The 19,856-nt window shown below is 44.1% G+C and overlaps 1 protein-coding gene across 4 annotated transcripts in view; it reads right to left on the bottom strand.

Moving 5' to 3' along the window:
* OSBPL3 (oxysterol binding protein like 3) overlaps positions 1 to 4,397 on the bottom strand; it is a 181,570-nt gene extending 177,173 nt beyond the window's left edge. For 2 of the 4 annotated variants that reach the window (XM_058296869.2, XM_058296871.2), the window contains exon 1: positions 4,067 to 4,364. The gene's annotated coding sequence lies outside the window, so the exon portion shown is untranslated. Of the gene's footprint in view, positions 1 to 4,066 lie in introns of all 4 variants that reach the window. The other 2 variants (XM_058296868.2, XM_058296870.2) reach the window with 2 other exon arrangements.
* Positions 4,398 to 19,856: the final 15,459 nt, after the last annotated feature.

The raw sequence follows: 19,856 nt of genomic DNA, 5'->3' as shown, positions 1-19,856 counted from the left end.
TACCTACAATGTTTGTTATATGTGTGGATTTGAGATGCCCTTGCAATATTTCCATGGTCCAAAGGCCAGAATAACCAGAATAGGTGCTTTTCATGGATTCAGATAACTAGGAGTTCTATTGTTTCACAATAAATTGATGAAGGCATTAAAGTACTGTGGATCAAAAAGTACAAAACAAAATGCCACATCTAATTACTTTTTTCACAGAAGAGTCTAGTAGAATGCAATCAAATGTAATTGTTTGGTATTCTCTTTTTAATTGAGCACCTACTATGGATAGGACAGTATGCTTGGTGATGTGAAGGATAGAAATGGGAGGAAACAGATCTGTTCTTCCTTCAAGGCACTTAAAATCTCGTAAAGAGAGACCATACATCTGTGTAACTAACTCAGCCATAAGGTACTATAGGGTAGGAAGGGGGAGATCTGAAACTTACAAAGTGACTTTCTATAAAGGAAGGAAAGAAGCCAGCAACATCCTAAGTGGTCAGAAACTTAACTGGATATTCTCCCTTTCAAAACTAATGCTCTGAAAGATTAGTTTCAGAAAGATTATTCTCACAGAAGTGGTTTATGAGCTCAGCCTTGAAAATTTTAGGCTATCACAGGAGAGATGATGAAAGAGCTTTCTAAGTGACTCTGTCACTTGGGCACATGGGCAAACACATCAGGCTTTGTTGATGAATCACACAAGATTACGGAATCCTGGCTTTGGCCAAAGGAGTCTTTGATTAAATGGGTAGAGAAAAGGTCCATGAGCTTCAAATGAAATTCAGAAACCTTTATCCTTGTGGGGACATGTTGGTGCAGGTGTGATATATTTATTAAATAATACATAGTATAGTGTGGACTTAGTAAGGAGTCTGTGGTTTTCACTTGACTGGCAAAAGGGGTCTGTGGAACAAAAAAGGTTAAGAACCCCTGCCCTAAGACCTTGAAATAAGATGTTGCAGTAGCAAACAGAAGGACCAGTCGCAAAGGACACTGAGAAGGAGACAGGAGTTGAGGTTAGCAGGAAAGTGGTCGGAACAGTAGTAATTAGGAAGTAAGAAGGGAGAGGCCCAGAGAACTGATGAATATGTGGATTTATATAGGACAGGAATTTGCAGGCAACTTTAAACTACTCTCAGTTGTGCATAGAAAGTGCTTTCAGCTCAGCCGCTTTATCTTCCCCAGAGTTCCACACTCTCTTCCCCTCTGTGGGGCACTCTAGCTTAGAGGGTTCTCCAACCCTGCCTGGACTACTCCTGAAATGAAATTAACAATTCATAAAATAGAGTACTGCAGAGAAGTACATTAGAGCACATTATAAAATAAAATGTGGATTATTCAGGCTCTCACGCAGGGGAAAATGTTATCTCTGTCCTGTAAAACTGGAAGTAGAAGAAAAAAAGGAATCTCCAATTCCTTCCCAATTCCCTACTATTTTACCATTAGCCGTTTAACTAGTAACTTCTCCAATTTTTCCTTCCCCTCAGGTTCAATGCAAGAAAGGGCTGAAATGTAGTTCTTTTACTAGAAGGTTGTTGCAGAAGCTTTTGGAAATAGGAGTGGTTTCCAACTCTCCATTCACATGAGAACAGAGGAACTAACTGGCTTTCCATCACTTTCTTCAGAGGCAGAAAGTATTATTGTTCAGGGTTCTTCATTTACCACAGTGCGTAAAAATCAATCAGATTTCTCTTCAGAGTGCGTATATCTTTGCTTTTAAAAGATTTAGATGAAAAGAGGATTTCCTTTTCCCTATATTAAGAGACCTCAATCTACCAGGCCCACAAACCATAAACTCAACCATAAAAATCAATGGCTGTAAGAGTCTCACAATTCAGAAAACAATACTATTAGACTCTTGATATTGGCACCAGATACAGCTCAATTTCAGATCGTTTTCATATATTGGGTCCACTGGACTCTATCATAATGAGTTAACGTCAAATTAAATAGTGGGGGTAAGAGACTTTACACTGTAGTGGAAGGAAGGCAGGGTTTAGTGTCAGAAAGACTATTAACACAATCTCACACACACAAGCTCAGCAATTTACTCTTGACCCTGGGTGAGTTCCTGAACCTAGGCTTCAGTTCCTTCCTCTGTAAAATGGAGATAATCTCACATCACTGTCTGAAAGCTGGTGATGATTAAATAAGACAATATAATCAATAGAGCCTTGCAGTATCTTGCCTAAAACATAGTTATTAACTATTACTGGAAATACACTAACCATAATAAAATAATAAATCTTCTTTTGGCTAAGCAATAGCTATTGTTACAAATAAAGTTAAACATCTACTGGTAGGAATGATGGAATTCACATTTTCATTTCTTAGAAGCAGCTCAGCACAATAGAGAAAATGGGCTGGAATCCTGGTAACCTGGAAGAAGCTAAGTTAACTGCTGGAGCCTGAATTTCTCATCTAACAAACTAGGGAGCAGACATGGCTCAAGCAGTTGAGTGCTTGCTTCCCACATGGGCAGTCCCAGGTTTGACGCCGGTGCATCCTAAAAATCAAAAGCAAAACAACAAGCAAACAAACAGAAAAACCAACTTAGAGGAGCCTACGTGGCTCAGTGGTTGAGCCCTGGCTTCCCACATAGAAGGTCCTGGGTTCAATCCCCTGCCCCAATACCTTTAAAAAAAACCAGCTAATAAGACAAGTGTAATGTTTAGCGAGGTAATCTATACAAAGTACCTAGGACTTGTCCTGGCTTTTAGTAGGTACTCAATAAACAGTAATTAGGGTTATTTGTTAATTCTTCCAATAGAAAAAAAAAGAAGATGAAAAACCAAACATGCTACAAGGTCACCATTTCTCACATTTTACAGAGGTTTCCATTCATTCATTCATTCCATAAATATTTACTGAGCACCTACTTGTGTTAGGTCCTGTTCTTGACATTGGGGGTGAAGTCATGAGCAAAACAGATAAGGTCCCTGCTTTTCTGGAACTACATTCTAGTGGGGGGAGGCACATAGTAAATAACCAAAGGAGATAATTTCGGAGAGAGATAAAGCGCTAAGAGGAACACCAAACAGGGTGGCATGCCTGGGTGCATGTCAGCCCACGTCAGCCTGACTGGTTTCCCTTGACCAGAGGGGGGCCCGGATACGATGCCTGGGAGCAGACTGTTGGGTGATCAGAAGCCAGTCTATGGAAGAATCTCTTTTGCAGTTCCAGTTTAAAATATTTCTAAATGTCCCCATCCCAGTATCAAAACTCGGAAGATCAGTGCAACATCTGGGGGTGGGGGTGAGGCTCATAAGCGCCTCACAGACACACGGAAAGCGACAACCTCACAGCCCACTCAGCTCGGCGTCCCGACTGAGGATGTGTCGTCGTACAGAGGCGGAGGACAGCGAGTACCAGCGCACAGAAGGCGGCTGGCAAGTTGCGTTGCCGAAGGAGGGCTGCGCACAGCGGCTTAGGAAGTATCTGAACGACCTACAGAAGTGCCTGTCAGCGACTCCAGCAGCAAACGCTTCTCAGGAAGGGGGCGGATGGCCCCGATCCCCCGCCCGGGCACAGCGCTCCCGCGAGCCGAGGGGCCAACACGCCGGGAGCGGGGAGACAGGCTGGCTGGCGCGCCTGCACCGCCGAACCTCTCCCGGGTCGCCACGGCGCGCCCCATCCCGCGGATGTGGTAAAGTCTCGCGCTCCGCCCGATTAGAGAGGTTTCCTGTGCCTTCCGTACCCACGGGGCGCCTCCCCGCTACCCACAACAGCTGCTGGGTGCCGCATCCTCCCGCGCGCCGACCCAGACCCCTGCGCTCGGCGCACTCTCCCGGTCAATACCGGCCGAGCCGTCCTTCTAAGCACCCTTTCCTAGGATGGGCAACAGCCGTCCCCTATCACCCGAGGGGCTGGCGCGGGACCAAGGGCGGCTCTCCCTGGCTGGGGGCTGCCCCACCAGCCGGCCCTTCCCCGGGGCACAGCAAACTGAGCCCCCAGGCAGACTGCGGCCCTCCAGAGATCGGGGGTGCCCTCCGAAACCGCAGCCCCTTCCGAGCCCGCCCGCAGTGGAATCCCCACCAAGCACTAACACCCCTTCCGCGGGTGCCCTAGCGCTTACCTGCGCGCTCTGCAGCCGGCGGACGCCGCCTAGTTCCCGGGTTCCTGGCTCCCGGGTTTGCGAAAAGACCGGACTTCTCCGCTTCCCTCGCTATGGCCAGCTGACACTTTCTGCACCACCCGCAGACGGACGCGGGGCTGGGGTCGGCGCTGCGCACTGGCCGCCTCGCGCTAGGCTCTCCTTCCTCCGGGCGGGCTCACCCGCGCCGGGATCGCACTGCCGGTTCCTAATACTTTGCCCAGAACTTGCCCGCGCAAGCTGCGGGGCGATTAACTGGAGGAGCGCGGAGCCAGGGCCCGGAGCGCCGGGGCGGAGCCTGCGTCGCGGAGGCGGGGCCGAGCGGGGAGACCGGGAGGGGGGCTGAGTGAGCCACGCTCTCACCAATGAGGAGTCGCCCCCGGGGAAGGAGGTGGGGCTATCCCTTTGGAAGAAGGTGGCGGAATCCGTGACTCAGTCAGGGAGTTGGGACCGGGTTCGGGACAGGTGGGGAGGGCGGCGGGAGGTGAGGGCTGAGCTGGGGCCGCGGCCTGGGCTCCTGGCTGCCCAGCGCGGTGCCCGCGCGCTGTGGGCGCGCCGGTCAAATGGCATTTCCGGGCTAGGGAAAGAGGGAGAAGCGACGGCGGGGCGGGAGGAGGTGGGTTTAGAAAGTTCCAGGAGGCACATGTAGTCGAGCCGGCCAAGACTGCTCTTCCTATTGAAGAAGTCAGAGCGCAGCCAACGGATCGAGAATGGAGAAAATACGTGGTGAAGGGAGGATTGTACAGATGGATGACGAACAGGATCGTTGTGAAAGCCGGGGCTCGAGACTGGGACCCCTACATCCAGTGGCAGTAATACAAATTCACGCCAGAGAAACTGGCCTGAGGGAGTGTGGTGCTTCCACGCAGTTCTCCTGTGGGAGAGGAGGCGGGGTGGGGTGGAAAGCATCCCAGCTGTGGACGCCGGAGCTCCTCCACAGACCGGGAAGCCCGGCCGACGTCGCTGTCCTCTCGCTCCTCGGCCTTTTCTGACCCAAGCCTGAGTGCAAGCAAAAGATAACCTGGCATCAGTTTGGAGACTGGAAATGCATGGAGTGCCGCAGGTGGCGGGGTGGGCAGGGAACTGACGTTTACTGAGCGCCCTCTGTGGCGTGCAGTGCACTAGGTTCCTGCTCTCATGGAGCTTACATTTTAGTGGGAGGCAGGTCATAAACTAAGAAGACTATATAAATATATAAACAAGCAAGAAAATGCTGCTGAACTGTTAGCACAGAGGGAAAGGGCGAAGCGGAGCTTTCAAAGGCGGTGCTGTGTGCAACGGCGCCTGCTGGGCGCGGCAAAGGGTCTCTGCCCAGGCGGCTTTTCCGCAGATTCTTGAATCCGAGAAAGGAGCAGCCACGCCCCAGTCTCGAGAAGAGCTTTCTGGAGAAGGAACTGCAAATGCAGGCATTTCACCTCCGTGGAGTCCCATCAGGCCTACGGCACACGTTGGGCAATGCGTGTGGCTCTCCAGAATGTTAAATTCCCGTGCCGCTCGCCAGCTGCGGGCCTCGACGCATTTTCATTGCCCAACTTGTGCGCACAAGATTAAGTCTCCGAGGTTCTTCCCAGCCAGCGCGCTGCGAGTTCTGCTTTCTGGAAACATTACCAACGCGGAATGTCTGAGATTGTTTTGGATCTGGCAGGAGGCGGGCCCGGGCTCGAGGATCCCGAGAGACTGCAGAACGAAAAGCAGCGTGTCCCCGTCGTCATCCTGCCCGCGTCGGCGCACGGAAAACCTCACTGGATAAAGGTTTAAAATCGATTAACTGGAAGGTTCTTAAACCTCCTCCCTTCCACTCCGTGCCGCGCCACGCCTACCTCCCCAAGAACGCCTGGTGTTTGACCGCGTCTGGCCGAAACTTTGACACTTGATTCCGAGTTCTAGGGGACGCCTGGCCCGCGCCCAGCCCAAATTGCCAGGGCAGCTCAGACGGTCTTTTCCAAGCCTTCTTACAGTGTTCAGGAATTCCTCTCTGACGGAAGAGCTCGTTCTTTCCTTTTTCAAGGTCTTTCTTTTTCTTTTCCTCTCTCCAACCCTCGCGCTTTCACTAACTTTGTTTATCGCGGGAGAGACAAGCCTTAAATCCGAAAGCAAGTATTTGCATAGAGGTTTATTGCAGAAACCAACACCCCGTTCTTGGCAAGTTCTTCCAAATAGCCGAGTATTTTTTTTTTTCCTTTTTTTATACTTGCGGCCGTTAATTAGGCAAAATGAGAGAATTATTCATATTCAGATTGTGCCTTGCCTCCAAAAATCATTTAAAAGAGGAATCGTACTGTGTCTTCATAGCTTCATTTCCTCTTCTCCTAAATAAGCTTCCAGACTTTCCAGCTCCTAAAAAGAAATGGAAAAAAAAAAAATTACAGTTGAAACCCACGCAGAGCTAATTATTCTTGAAAAAGCTAGTGTCCTATATTTAGCTTTCTCCTTGGAATTTCATTTTAAAGCCACGATCGTGATGTTTCCTAGATAAAGATCAATGGTTCCAAAGTAAGAATTTCTGGAGACTCTCTTCTTCGAACTGTGGGGGGGAATTTTTTTTTTAATCTATGGAGGAACGGCTACCAAGGTGGGAATTTCACAGTCACCTGCTCTGTTAAAGCAAGTTGGCTTCTGAAATGCAAACGAGATAAGCAGATGCTACCTGATTATGCATTTTTTGATAGTAGGAGAAGCTGATCTTGACTGAATGTCTTGGCAGGGAGCTCTGGAGGCCTGTGGACACAGACTACCTGGTTTCCTGTCTTGGCTTGACAACTTTTGGGTTCTGAGAGCACCTTTCCTTGTCTTTAATATGGAGATGTTAGTTTACCTACAGGGCGGTGGGAAGAGTTTGGGTGTCTGTCTGAAAACTATTGCTATGTAAATTAGCACAGAGCTTCTCCTCCTTAGTATTACTGGCATTTTGGGTTGCCTAATTCTTTGTTTAGGGGGAGGCTGCCCTGTGCACTGAAGGATGTTTGGCCACATTCCCGACCTCTACCTGATGCCATTAACACCTACCCTCCCCCCCCCCAACTGTAATAACCAGAAATGTCTCCAGACATTGACGAGTGTCCCTTAGGGTGTAAAGTCACCACGGGTTGAGAACCACAGGCCTAGCACCCAGTTAGTGCCCACATGTAAGGAGGCAGTAGAGGAAAGTACTTAGGGATGTGAATTTCTGGAGTTTGAATGTTAGACAAGTTTCATTTCCCTAAACCTCATCTGGAAAATGAGAATCATAATAATGCTAACTTCTTAAAGTTGTCTAAGAATATAAAATGTGCATGTAAAAGCAATTTGGTAAGGTCAACACATGATTAGGTACTGCACTAATAAAACGGTAAATGTTCACAGGTTAAAAGACAATGTTTTGAGTGAGTCTCTGAGTGTCAGAGTTGCTGGTAAAAATCATTATGGTTACATGAATAATTAGTATTATAAAAGCTGTTTCTCCAGTAACCTTACAGACAAAGTAGGTGCTTCTCCATGGAGGTGCCCTTCATAGTAAGCAGGCATTACTGTCCCTAAAATAACTATCGTCAATTCATTTTCAAGTTGGGATAAAGGAGTTATCTTCATCTTGGATACTATTCTTTTTATAGCTGTCATTTATTGAGCACTTAACTATGTTCCAGACACCATTTACTGTAAAGGTAGAATTGTTATCCCCATATCACATTAGGAAACTCAGACAGGGTTACCTAGCTTGACTCAGGTCACACACTCATAAATGTAGAGCAGGGATTCAACTCAGACACCCTCACTGCATTGCCCGTGCTTTTAACCACCGAGCTCTACTGCCTTCCCCCGTGACAACATGGGAAAGGAAATGTACAAATGAAGTTGGAGAACAGTTTAAAATCCACAGTGCCCTCAAGTTACAAAAATGAACAGTTTAGGACCATGCAAAATAATTTAGTGAAGGAGGAAATACTAGAATACACAATGGCATATTCTGACAATACAGGAAATCAAAAGACTCATAAGAGCTTGAGGTAAAGGAAAAATGCATTGTATAGTGAGGAGACTTGGTTTTAGGTCTGGTCGTGCTGACTAACCAAAACCATAGGCAAGTCATGTAACCCTCTGTTCTCATTTTCTTCCTCTGAAGTAAAGGCACTAGGCCAGATCAGGAGTGACATATCTTGACTTACTGCCACTCCCTTCCCTAACTCATGATAGACATTACTGATAGGTCATGGCTGTCTATACTACTAAGCCCAAATAGGGCCTCAGAATCCTTCTCAACACAGTGATTCAAGAAATCAGGGATCAGGGTTGGCTCATAAGATGATGCTGAATTGCCATCCTGGCCTTAAATGACTTTTAAGATCCCTTCCAGCTTCAGTCTTCTAGAATAGCAACCACAAGGCAAATATGATAAGAAGCAACTATATATATACATGCAATTTATCATCTCATTAACCTCTATTATGGGGAGGAAAACAAGGCCCAGAGAATTCCAGGATCTTACTATGACATACAGCCTATAAGTAGGCTAGGTCTCCTTCCCTCTTAAACAGTCTTCTTTTGCCATATCTATCACTGATGGGAGAGGTGTGATGATGGGAAATGAAGGAATAAAACACTTTTCTGAAGCAATGATGCAGCTCTCCCCATCCTGTACATTCCTACCCACCTTTTCCCTCCATTTTTATCTACAAAATCAATCAAAGTATTTAGTTGCATATGAACTCCTTGTAAATACTAGTTCAAACATGTTAGTGTGCTCATGACTGACCTACACAAGAATTCACAAATTCCTTCATTAAATATAGGCCAACTGCCTCCATTGTGTGAAGGACCATTCTCAGCAGGCAAGAGATCTGCGGCCCCTGCCCTCATTGCTTTTACAGTTTGATATATTGGGTAGATCATGAATGTACATAAATAACTATTGTATAAGATAAGAAGTAGAAAGTGTCCAAAGGAGGGTCCAAAAATGTATTCAGAGAAGGGAGAAACTATTTGGGGAATTAGAAGCAGAGTCATATCCTGCATGTCTTTGTTGACATTTTTAACTTTTGATAAAAAAATTCTCATTTGTTACAGTAAAGTTATCCTTCTAGAGGAAGTTGAAACATTGTTAGGTTTCCTAATTCAGATACAGCTTCTGTATATTTTAAGTAGATACTGGCAGTGAAACTGAAGGTCACCGTTCATTCTTACTCTAAATGAGTCATTTTTTAAATCAGTTATTTAATGTTTCTGCAAGTTCTAAGGGAAGATTGCTTACCTTTAGTAACAAGAGGCTAGCTTTCTCCCAAGCATTTAATGGGACCAGTTTAGCATGTTATGTTATGGGAGCATAGGCTTCTTTTAAAAAGAAACATAACAGGGGTATAGAGATACCAATGTCATGTGCATTAAACCATGAAGCAATATTTCCTTCAGGATGAAACTAGCACAGCAGTCAGGATACATACTATCTCTGCAGCACATGGGCATCTGTATTAGTCTGCCAAATTACCAAAAATCTGTTGACTTTTTATAAAGAGTATTTATTTGGGGTAAAAGTCTACAGTCCCAAGACTGTGGAAAGTCTACCTTAAGGCATCGTAAGAGGTGCTCTCTGACCAAAGTCAGCGCCATGTGTTGAAGCAAGATGGTGGGTGATTTCTGCCTGGTCTCTCCTTCCCCTCTGGGTTTACTCTTCTTGAGCTCCGTGGACCCAACCTCTTGAGGCTTCCTGCTTAAGTGATCCTGTAGTCCTCTCTCTCCTGGCATAGGGCTTGTTTCTTTCCAGGCCTTCTGTATCAGTCTCAGCTGTTCTGCTCTCTTCCCAAGGTCAGCTGTAGACTATCAGGCAAACGGCTCATCTCTCCCAGGGGGCCTCAGTTGTTTGAGACTTCTCCTTTCTGTCACATGGCAGGATCAAAAAAAAAAAAAAAAAAAAGCCCTAAAAACAACCTTAACGGGTAATCTAATCAAAGGTCCTTCAACTGAATTTAGTATCACACCCAGAGGAATAGCTGAGTTCCAAACATAATCTTTCTCATTTTTGGATTCATAAAATAATCTCAAACTGCCACAGCATCCTAGATTGTGATTTGCAATAAATACTAAGATAATAATAACAGCCCAAATGTATTGAGCATTTATGTGCCAGGCACTGCAGAAGTGGGCCACCAAGCTTACTGCTGCCCTTGTCTCTCTCAGGAACCTGCACATAAAATCAGAATGTACCACCAGAACCATGTCCATTCTGCTCCAAACCACACCAGCAAAAACTAGGCCTCCAGTCCTGTGTCTCTCCCTAATACCATGTTTCTGAATTCATGTCGTGAACATTCCAAACCACATCCACAAATCTAGCTGCAAGGGAGGCTAGGAAATACAATTTTCAGCTTTCCTGCCTCCTCAGTTCAGAAAGGCACATTAGAAGGAGCTTAGGTTAGAAGTTGAATGAGCCATGCCACAGTATCCACTATGTATTTTCTTCCAGATCTCTATCATGTATGTTGGCAGAAAAATATTTTATATATTTTATCCTCTTTGATGTATTTCAGTTTTTATAGGACATCCCAGAAGGCCTAGTCCTTCACCAATTTCCATAAGTTCCCTTCTCAGTTTCTACCAGCTCCACCACTCTAGACCAAGCCACCATCATTTGTTGGCTGGAAAACCATGACAGACTTTTGAAACGTTTCTAGGAAACCACCCTTGTTCTCCTACAAGCCATTCCCCACTCTGCAGTCAGAGTGATATTTTAAAAATTCAAATCTGATCATAAAACCCTTCCACAGCTTCCCATTGCTCTTAGGATGAAGACAGACTACTTACATGGCTTTCAAGGTGCTTCATGGTCTTGCATCGTCAGCTTCCTCTTGGGTCACATTGCCCTTCCACTCTCGCCTTTCTCCAAACTGGCCTGTTTCCAGGACTTCGCTTCTTCCTGACACTGAGCATTTGCACATGCAGAATCCTCTCTCTGCCTGGAATGCAATGTCCTCTTCTCTTCATCTAGCTTATCCCCAAACAATCTTTAGTTCTTATCCAATAACCACTTCCTCACTAAGTCCTGGCTGACTTTCATGATTAGGTCAACTTGCCCTGTTACATATTCTTTTTACATCTGGTTCTTTTCTTTTGTAGTATTTGGCGCAGTTGTAATTACATTTACTTCTGTCTCTTATGGATTGTAGTTCCACAAGTTGAGGACCCTCTATGTTTTAGTATCCCAGTACTTGTCTCAATATCTAGCAAGTAGCAGGCACTCAAAAATTTGTCAAATGAATAAAGAGGATCCCAAAGGAGTAAACCTTAACTGGGAAGGAGGGAGACCCATCATGGGCCTACTAGACAAAGACAACTGAACTGTTCAGCTCACACACATCATCTGACAGCAACTAGACATGAGAAAGTGCCATCCTCTTTAAAGTCACCATTTGCCAAGATTGTAAGTTAACTGGTTTTTATTTTACTCTTTTTTTCCTTTTACTATATTTTCCTATTCCTTAGAATGTTTAAATCCACTCTACCAAATCATAGTAAAGGAAACTTCAGAGATAGCCTTAAGGTTAGCTGCTTTCACGCTGACCTAGCTCACATCCCATCAACCTATCCCTTTTTTCAGAAATGAAAACTAGTGAGGCAGGCTGGTAAGATAGAGAATTAATAGAAGGCTCTGGAACCTGGCAGAGAGTCCATGTGGACATCAAAACCCCCAAGATGGCTGCTGGAAGACCCTCCTCAAGATTTTGCCACTCAGAAAAAGACTTCCTGCAGAAGCCAAGAGAAGCCCGGGACATTCCCCAAGGACTTTATCATTGGGCCCTCAGGGGAGAATGATAGGAGAAATAAGCCATCAAAATGGTAAATAGCTGGAACTCCTCCCCTGCCATTAGCAAAGGGGTGGGCTAATCAACAGTTCAAAAGCAGGCCCCAGGCCTGAGCTCTCTCTCTTGCACTCTCTCACGTGTGGATCCATTCCTGTCCTCTGCGCACCGCTCTCACCGTTTTTCCTCTGCCATGTGGCCACGCAAGTAAACTTGGGGATTTATAGCCTATAATGGGGAATTGTAGTCTGTAAATCAGCCCTCTTTATCACTTTTCAGCCCCTTCCTTTCTATCCCGATTTGTTATTTTCTCCCATTTCTCGTCCCTTCCTACCTAAATAAATTACAGGCCTAACTTACCCGGCATGCTCTTGAAATTCATTTCTGCAGCATAGTCAAGAACCTAATGAAAATCTCGTAACACTAGGAACCCTCAATGGATGTATAGACTTTAACCTTTTTCTTGAAGCAGGTTTTCAACTTCATGTTAGCCTGCTCCTTTATCCATAGTGTTATTAGGACTTATATTATGAGGCTTTCATTTTTAAAAGTACTCTGTTTGCTGATCCTTATTATTTATAAACAATTAGCTATGGATTCACAGCAACTCAGAATATCGCATTCAGATGAAATTAGCACTTCAGGAAAGTAACTGTCTTGCTCTAGCTATTATACATTGTTAAAATAATGAAGTGGATTTCTGGAACTGAAAATCAACTTGTCTTTCAAGAGTGTATACTTAGAATCAAGCACATCAATACCTAGAATCCTTCTAAATTACTATCCAAATTCACTGGCAATATAGAATAATTGTAATTCTGTGATCCTGCTAGGATACTTGGGCTGCAAGAAATAGAAACCCAGTTAAAAATCACTTAAGCAAGAAGAAGATGATAATATTTCATATAACAAGAAGTCTGGAGATGTAGTGAGCTGCTTCATTAGGTAGCTCAAATATTTCTAAGCCCTGGCTCCTCCTGTCTTTCTGCTCTGCCAAGTTTGACCTGGATGTAATACAGCTGTAGCAGTTGCTGACATCATGTCAGGAAAACTATCATGTCCAGAAGCAGAAAAAAACATTCCCACCTGGAGTCACATTCTATAGTAAGGAAGCCTCTCCCCAAAGCTCCACAGCCTTGTTGTCTTCTAGTTTTATTGGCCAGAACTGGAGCACAGGTCCATCTATACTTAAGCAGTCAATGGCCAAAAATTCCCACCATGGCTAAATTAGACCATGGAATTCATATCTGGGGGAAAAATGAGTTCAATTAGCAAATATGCCAGACTTTTACGTTTTACCAATATCTCCCCTTCCTACCCACCCTCTCACTCCTGTCACCACCATTCATTTAAGTTGACCCTGGCCATGTGACCCACTTTGGACACTAAAACTTCCGCAGCACTGTAAGAGCCAGTCCTTACTATTCTACGCTAACATCCCCCCATACCGTAGTCGCCATGGTATTCCAGTCACGGGTTCCTTCATCTATCTGGGTACTGGTGTGAGAACAGTGGAGGTGCTGGAGTACGGCCCCAGCCAAACTGAAATGGACTCAGCACAAATGAGAAAATTACTTCTGTTGTTTTAAGTCACTGAGAATTTGGAGTTTGTTACTCTATATCTTAACACATTCTGACTGATACAGTAAGGAAGAAAAGGGAAATGAATGTTGAGAATGCAGCCAAGAGTTTTGTTATAGCTCCCTTCATTCCTAATAGAAAGTAAAATCTGTATGAAAATAAGAGTAAAATGTCACACCTGACATCAGCGTGCCCTGTCTCCAGAGTAGCAAACTTTCCAGCTCTCCAACACCTTCTATGGTCTCGCCACCCTTCCCTTCACCTGAGCTCACAGTCTTTGTCCCAGATCCTCTCTTTCCTTTCCTATCTCTCCTCATTTTCTATAGATATTTCATACACGGTGACTCTCAGGTTCATTTCTTCTTCTTCATGAGCCTATCCATCTCTCAAGGGCAATATCTTAACCCCTCCACAAATACCCATTCTGGCCTTCCTGTGTTCACTCAGATCTCTAGGCTCAGAGGTGCCAAGGTGCTCTTCTTCATTTGTAATTTTCATCACACAATTCTATTGCTTGTAGAATAGCACTCAAAGGCCCTTGTAGCTGACCTGTTCTTCCTGCCATCTCTACAACTCATAGCTCATTCCTTTAAAAAAGGTATTTTAGTCCAGTTCCCTGTAAGGCCATATTTATTTCCCATGCCAAATGCTAAGTTTCAGTGGAAATCCTTCAAGATGATTTCATCTTGCCTTCTTATCCAGAAAATGATGACTATATTTTAAATTTTAACCTTTCATTTATGATTCAGGATCACTATTTCTTACATTAATTATTGAGGAAATATAGTGGTGACATCAAGAATTATTGATATAAACAAAGTTATTTGTCCCAACGAGACTTCTGATACTTTTTGAGTTCTTTTGTGTTAAAAAAGAACAATAAAGATGATTTATTGCTCTTATCATGTGCCAGGCACTGTTCTAAGTGGTTAATCCTCATTTTTTTCTTTTATTTAAAAGAAACTTTAGATTACATAAATGTTACATTGAAAATATAGGGGATTCCCATATGCCCTATCCCCTTTCCCTCCCATACTTTCCTCCATTAACAACATCTTTCATTAGAGTGGCACATTTGTTACAAATGATGAACACATACTAGAGCATTGCTACTAACCGTGGTTTATAGTTTACATTATGGCTTACACTGTGCACTGTACAATTTTATAGCTTTTCACAGAATGTTTAATGGCCTGTACCCATCATTGCAATATCATGCAGGATAACTCCAATGTCCCCAGAATACCTCACGTTACACCTATTCTTCCTTCTCCCTCCCCTCAGAACCTCTGATGACCACTGCCTTCATATCAATGCTACAAGTTCTTTCCTTACTGGAATCATAATGTCTACTTTAGTCCATAGCTGCATTCCCCCCTTATGTTTATTCATTCCTCAATCTTGAGGATTTGGGGATGGTGACGCCCACTCTGCTTCTAATTGAAAGGAGGCTTAGATCCCATGGGTTAGATGGCTGGAACTGTCTTGCTTGCAGTTGTAGATACTCTGTTTTTTGGGATGGATTTTGTCCATCATCAACATCTTGTTAGTTGTCCTGGGCGAGACTGATAAGCTGGAGAGTAGGTGTTGGCCACAACTCTGCTGAGGTTAATTCTCATTTAATCCTTATGTCCTATAAGTAGATACCATTAGGATTTCCATTTTAGAGATGAGAAAGGTGACAAGGCAAAATGTCAGAAATACATGAGTGCTCATAACAGCGTTGTCCATAAAAGGCAAAAAGTAGAAACAACCTGAATGTCCAGCAACTTGATGAATAAATTTTAAGAATTGTGGTATGTCCACACAATGGAAAATTATCTAGTCATGAAATAGAATGAAGTCCTGATACATGCTAAAATAGGGCTGAAACTTGAAAACATGCTAGGTGGAGGACACCAGTTACAAAAGACCATGTATCTCATGGTTCCATTTGAATGAAATGTCTGGAATAGGCAAATATATAGAGAGAGACCAGAAAATAGATTAGGAGTTGCCTAAGGTTGGGTTGACTACTAAAGGGTACAGGGTTTCTTGGGAGGGTGGGGAGAAAGGGATGAAAATATTCTAAAATTGTGGCAATCACAAATTCTGAGAATATACTCTGAACTATTGATTTGTACACTTAAAATGGGTGAATTGCATGGTATGTGAATTATATCTCATTAATGCCCAAGTTCACATACCTAGTAAGTGGTAGAGCTAGGATTCAAATACAGTCAGTTTCTCTCAATCCCAAACTCTTACATACTAAACTCTCAAGGTTTTTTTTTAAACTATGGTAACATATAATATGAAATTTTCTATTACAACTATTTTTAAATGTACAATTGTGGCATATACTGCTTTTACAGTGTTGTGCTACTATTATCACCTTTCATTTAAAAAAATTTTTTATCACCCAAAACAGAAACTTTGTACCCATTAAGCAATAATTCCTCATTCCCCCCTCCTTTCAGCCCCTGGTAACTTTTAATCTACTTTCATAGCGATTAATTTGCTTATTCTAGATATTTCACAAAAGTGGAGTCACAGTATTTGTCTTTTTGTGCTAATTTAATTCACTTTAGCATAGTGTTATCAAGGTTCTTCCAAATTGAGGCACGTATCAGAGCTTCACCCTTTTTAAGGCTGCATAATATTCCATTGTATGTAGGCATCACATTTTTCTTATCCATTCACCTGTCAGTGGACACTTAGGTGTTTTTCACCTTCTAGTAATTGTGAAGAATACTGCTATGAACACTGGCGTGCAATATTCTGAGTCCCTGCTTTCAGTTTGGGGGGTATATCCCTAATAGTGGGATTACCGGGTCAGATGGTAGTTCTAATGCTTAACTTTTTGAGAAACCATCAAACTTTCTCGCAGCGGCTGCACCATTTTATAGTTCCACCAACAATGCATAAGGGTTCCTATTTCTCTACCTCCTTGCCAACACTTGCTGCTACTTAAATAACTTAAAAGTTTCAACATTATTAAGTGAGAAGTTTTTGCAAGCATTTAGCTGTAAGAGTCTCTTATTTCTCTTAATAGCTCCTCTTCTTTGCTAAGGCTCAAGACCACTCTCGACTTGATGATTCACTAGGGGGACTTGGCAAGTCGTCTGCTCCTGGCTATGGTTTATTACAGCAAAAAGATACAAAGCAAAACCAGCAAAGGGAAGAGGCGCATGAGATGCAGTCTGGAGGAACTCAGGCACGAACTTCGGAGAGTGCTCTCCCAGTGGAGTCACACAGGACAGGCCGAATTCCTCCTGCAACTGGTTATGAGGCCAAGTGTGAAAGGTTATCTACCAAGGAAGCTATTTAGTGTCTCAGAGCCCAGGGGTTTTTACCTACGACTGGTCTCATAATCACACTCAGCCTAGCACATACCAGAATTCCAGACTGCCTGAAGCAAGGCATGTGTTCAGCTAAACCGGACTTGTATGAACAGTCAAGACTCAGTGAGCTACTTTTATCAATTAGGTGGTAGGACTCTTTAGAAATCCAAATTCCTGAGCTCGCAAGAGCCATACATGCCAGCAGGTCTTTCCAAGGGTTGCAGTCTCAGGCCTGCTACATTAATGCTTTCTGCGTATCTTCTAAACACTGGAAATATAGCTTGCTTTCACATTGACCCTTTCCATATTTTCAAGGATCTCTTTGTTCCTGTATTCACGACAGGACAGGTATGGCTTCTTTCAGGGAAATGCAACTGTTTTGGTGGGAATTGTGTGTGGTTAGACAGAGGGAGCTAGTATGGAGAAACTTCTAGGGCTGCTCAATGAATGTCTGAGGCAACCTTCAATAATGCCTTAGTCAAATCAAATAATAAAATGAGTCCAGGTTATTCACTATTTTCCAAAACAGGGGCTTGACTCTTCAGTAGCATATATTATTTTCACACCCATCTTGTCAGTCTTCTCAGTTCTCTTTCTCATCAGTGTTTTTGGTCAACGTGAGTCTTTAAGCAACTGTCCTAAGCCCATTGTTTGCCTTAAGCTAGTGGAAGTTCAAGTCATATTTACAACAATGTTCTTATTGGAGAAACAAAAATTCCATGTTGTCATCAAATATGCAAAGATATGCAACAGTGGCTGGCAAGGAATTTGACCAAGCCGCGTAGGTGTCATCCAGCCTGGGGGGGGGGGGGGTAAAATGATGACCCACACTCTCCCAGGGCCTTTCCTTCAGAGGGGTAATGGGTTTGATTGTGTTCACAAATGTGATGATGAGTTTCTGTGGTTCAAGCTGCAGATTGGGAATGGAAAGATTAGAATGTACTCCACTCTGAACAGAAGGGAAATCAGCAACATCTTGGCTTGTCATGGTGTATTTAATACCCAACTGAGTGGACTGGTCATTCAATTCTACAAAGGGCTACCAAGGACAGAGAGGGGAGAGAGGTGGGATTAGATGCTTTGGAGGTGAAAAAGTGCTTGGAGGCATTTACACTCCAGAAGGAAAGGAAGACATTTCACCAGCAGTGCCAAGGCTGGGAGGCACCCCTGAGGGCGATACCATCGTTGTTATACCTGGGTTTGGGATGGACAGGACCCCTCTCCCTTCTGTCAAAAAATTAATCTGTAAACAAGTTATACTGTTAGGTTTAACTTCTTTAAAACAAAACAACAAAAAACCTTAGTAAGAACAATAATCAAGATTGCTAGGGGGTGGATTTGACCCAATGGATGTGGTGTCAGCCTGCCACATGGGAGGACCAGGGTTCAAGCCCAGGGCCTCTTGACCTATGTGATGGGCTGGCCCATGCACAGTGCTGATGCGCACAAGGAGTGCCATGCTATGCAGGGGCATCCCCCTAGTAGGGCCCCGCGTGCATGGGGTGCGCCCCGTAGGGAGAGCTGCCCAGTGAGAGAAGGGTGCAGCCTGCCCAGGAGTGGTATCGCCCACACGGAGAGCTGACACAGCAAGATGATTTAACAAAAAGAGACACAGATTCCGGGTGCCGCTGATAAGAATACAAGCAGACAGAAGAACACACAGCAAATGGACACAAAGAGCAGACAACTTGCAGGGTGGGGGTGGGGGGTAAATAAATAAATAAAATATTTTAAAAATTTAAAAAAAAAGATTGCTTAGGACACAAAGGTCTTTGATATGATGATGACCACAAACATTTATTGGGGTTTTACACCTGTGCCATGTCTCATTTACACTTATAGAAACTGCAAGGTGGACTCCATTTTATCCCCATTTCTCAGAACAGGAAACTGGGGTTCAGAATTTCTCATCTTTCTTCAGGTGAGGTAGTTGACATGTAGCAGAACCCAGTCTGACTTCAGCAAACTAAACTCCCGGCAGTGTTTCTCCAAGTATGGTCTGCAGACTGTCACCCTGGCATCACCTTGTTAGACTGAGGTCCAGAATTTTTTTTTTTTTTTAACAAATTCCTCTGGTGATTCCTACTGACAGGAGCTGCTTGTGCAGGGAGTACTCTGCTGCCTTCAAAGAGTTTCTCAGTACTTGAGTCCATTATGGTCACCTGTGTTTAGAAACACTCATCCTTCCCCACCAGCTGAATCAAAGCCCCAGTGGTGGGTCTGGGGGATCGTTCTTTTAAAATTAAAATTAAATTTAAATTTAATTTAAAATTAAATTTAAATTTTAAAATTAAAATTAAAATTTCAATAGGCAGCTGGAGTTGGGGGCCATGCTTCTGAGGCCCCCCACTTCTAACTCAAAACATCGCTCCCTGTTTTAAAAACAAACCAATGCTAAAACATTGAGCCATTTAAAGGTAGAAAGAGGTTGATGATGGAGGAAAGAGACCATGAACTCATCAGGCCCCTCGTGAGGGGTGGGGGGAAGAGTGGGTGGAAGGAAAAGTGGGTGCCACTAAGGATCAAAAGGCCAAGCAAGGGACGCTCTATAAGCGATGTCAGGATTCCCTGACTCCACAACAGGCTTAGAACTGCTGGCTAAAAGATGTGATTGTTATTTTTTTTAAAAGCTTGTTTAAATTCCTTTCTTAAACAGGAATCATGAAGTATGTATGAGAGACAACATGGTGCAGTAATCACTGTGGGCTTCGGAGCCAGACAGACCTGAGTTCAAATCTGTGGCTCTTTTGGTCACAACTGGGCTGGGGGTGCTGCTGGCCTCTAGTGGGTGGAGGCCAGGGGTGCTGCTGAACATCCTACAACATGTGGGGCAGCCCCTGGCAAAAAAGAATCAGCCAGCCCAAATGCCAATAGTGTCGGGGTTGAGAAACTCTGCCTTTCAGCTGGATGGCCTAGAGCTGAGCCTCTCTCAACACTTAAGAAGCACTGACTATGTGAGCTCAACACAAGAAGCCAAGGCAAAGAAGCTGACACTAAGAGAGGTTGTGGCCAAGTGGCACAGCAAATGAGTGGTCAAGCAAGGGTCAGCCCCGGTCTTCAGGGTCCTCGTTCAAACCCTGTCCCTTACATTCATGTGCCCCC

Source organism: Dasypus novemcinctus, chromosome 5, assembly GCF_030445035.2.
Source record: "Dasypus novemcinctus isolate mDasNov1 chromosome 5, mDasNov1.1.hap2, whole genome shotgun sequence".
In the NCBI taxonomy this organism is placed as follows: Eukaryota; Metazoa; Chordata; class Mammalia; order Cingulata; family Dasypodidae; genus Dasypus; species Dasypus novemcinctus.
Note: the sequence above shows the minus strand (reverse complement) of the source record. Positions and strands in the feature narration are given on the sequence as shown.